This window comes from Macaca mulatta, chromosome 1, assembly GCF_049350105.2.
Source record: "Macaca mulatta isolate MMU2019108-1 chromosome 1, T2T-MMU8v2.0, whole genome shotgun sequence".
Lineage (NCBI taxonomy): Eukaryota > Metazoa > Chordata > Mammalia > Primates > Cercopithecidae > Macaca > Macaca mulatta.
The window spans coordinates 146,150,681-146,152,769 of record NC_133406.1 but is presented as its reverse complement, the minus strand read 5'-3'; the positions used below and the strand labels follow the sequence as shown (position 1 = coordinate 146,152,769).

General features: G+C 41.9%; 1 non-coding gene across 1 annotated transcript; it reads left to right on the top strand.

The window, feature by feature from the left end:
• Positions 1–994: 994 nt before the first annotated feature.
• Positions 995–1,098, top strand: LOC114675336 (small nucleolar RNA U13). Its single transcript, XR_003726386.2, has one exon. It is a non-coding gene; the product is annotated as a small nucleolar RNA U13 (small nucleolar RNA).
• Positions 1,099–2,089: the final 991 nt, after the last annotated feature.

Genomic DNA, 2,089 nt, shown 5'->3' with positions numbered 1-2,089 from the left:
CATTTCTTGTAGTGTACACCATGTCATGGGATAACAGAAAAATCACAGACTTAGAAGCCAGGCCAGCCTAGGTTCACATCCTGACCAATCCAAATTACTTAATCTTCCTTGGATAGTTTTACCATGGGCAAAATGGAAATATTCTGGATTCTTTGGAATAACACTTGCAAAACTTGTCTTAATTTTCATTTCCCCTATTTCTGCCATTACTCTCATTAGGAGGTCTTGTAAGAAGTTGTCTACATACAGGCAGACTTACAGATCTAGTCTTTGCCTTTCAAGTATAGAACTCAAGGTGGCTAGCTTCCCAATTGGGTTTCAGAGAAAATGGATTAGGAAATTTCCCAGACATTTTTCATTTGGGGGAGGAATGATGTTTTGAGCTCTTTGTCTTTGAATAAGTATATAATGTCATCTGAAAAAAAGAAAGAAAGAAAGAAAGGGTTGTCACTTTACGTACCATAACCAAATTTGTGTGACGCTTAATAAGAAAGCCTGACTGGTTGGACGGATGAAATCACTTTCAAAAGATACGTTACATAATTTTTTTATTTTTATTTTTTGAGACGGAGTCTCACTTTGTCGGCCAGACTGGGGTGCAGTGGTGCAATCTCGTCTCACTGCAAGCTCCGCCTCCCAGATTCACGCTATTCTGCCTCAGCCTCCCGGGTAGCTGGGACTACAGGCGCCCGCCACCACGTCCGGCTAATTTTTTTTGCATTTTTAGTAGAGACAGGGTTTCACCATGTTAGCCAGGATGGTCTTGATCTCCTGACCTCGTGATCCACCCGTCTCAGCCTCCCAAAGTGCTGGGATTACAGGCGTGAGCCACCGCGCCCAGCCGGGTTATATACTTTTTTAAACAAATTATTCTCAGTCTAAAAGATACATACACATTAGTGAATACTTCCTTCTGCTTAGCAGAAAAAAAAAACCTGTTGACTTTTTGACAGAGGTACAGATCTCTAAAGTTATATTAAAGGTACTCTTTGAAGACCTCTTGTAGTTCATAAACATGATGATCAGGGTGTCAGGCTCATGTGTAAAATGTGCCTCCCTCAAACCTTGTTACAACATGAGCACATTGCCCATGTGACATGAGGAAAAAAGAGTACACTTTGTATATATATATGGTTGCGTGTATTTAGATTAGCATAATAACTTCAAACATGGTTAGTCTTTTAAAACTTGCTTCTTTGAAGATATGTTCATGAAAACTTGAGCATTTCCATAAGATAAATTCAAAGAGGTGAAGTAGCTGAGTCAAAGGACTATCAGGATTTCAGTAGGCAGACATTGGAAAATTAACCTCAGAAAAGCGACACTAATTTACACACCAACCAGATGTAACTATGCCCTGAATCCCAAGGATTTTGCCAACTCACTCAATCTGCTTTTCAGTTATACTCAACCCAGTGAGAGCATATCATATTAGACGACTTAGATGCTCTCCTTAACTGATCAACTAATAAAGCATAATATCCATTCTGTCAAATGAAGGCTGAATAAGTTTAAAAGTGCCATTTTTGGCCGGGCGCGGTGGCTCAAGCCTGTAATCCCAGCACTTTGGGAGGCCGAGACGGGTGGATCATGAGGTCAGGAGATCGAGACCATCCTGGCTAACACAGTGAAACCCCGTCTGTACAAAAAAATACAAAAAAAACTAGCTGGGTGAGGTGGCGGGCGCCTGTAGTCCCAGCTACTCGGGAGGCTGAGGCAGGAGAATGGCGTGGACCCGGGAGGCGGAGCTTGCAGTGAGCTGAGATCCGGCCACTGCACTCCAGCCTGGGAGACAGAGCAAGACTCCGTCTCAAAAAAAAAAAAAAAAAAAAAAAAAAAAAAAAAAAAGTGCCATTTTTTCCCATCTGCTCCCAGATTTTCTTTTCTTTTCTTTTCTTTTTTTTTTTTTTTTTTGAGACAGAGTTTCACTCTTGTTGCCTAGGCTGGAGTTCAATGGCTCAATCTCAGCTCACCACAACCTCCACCTCCCAGGTTCAAATGATTCTCCTGCCTCAGCCTCCTCAGTAGCTTGCATTACAGGCATGTGCCACCATGCCTGGCTAATTTTGTATTTTTAGTAGAGACAGGG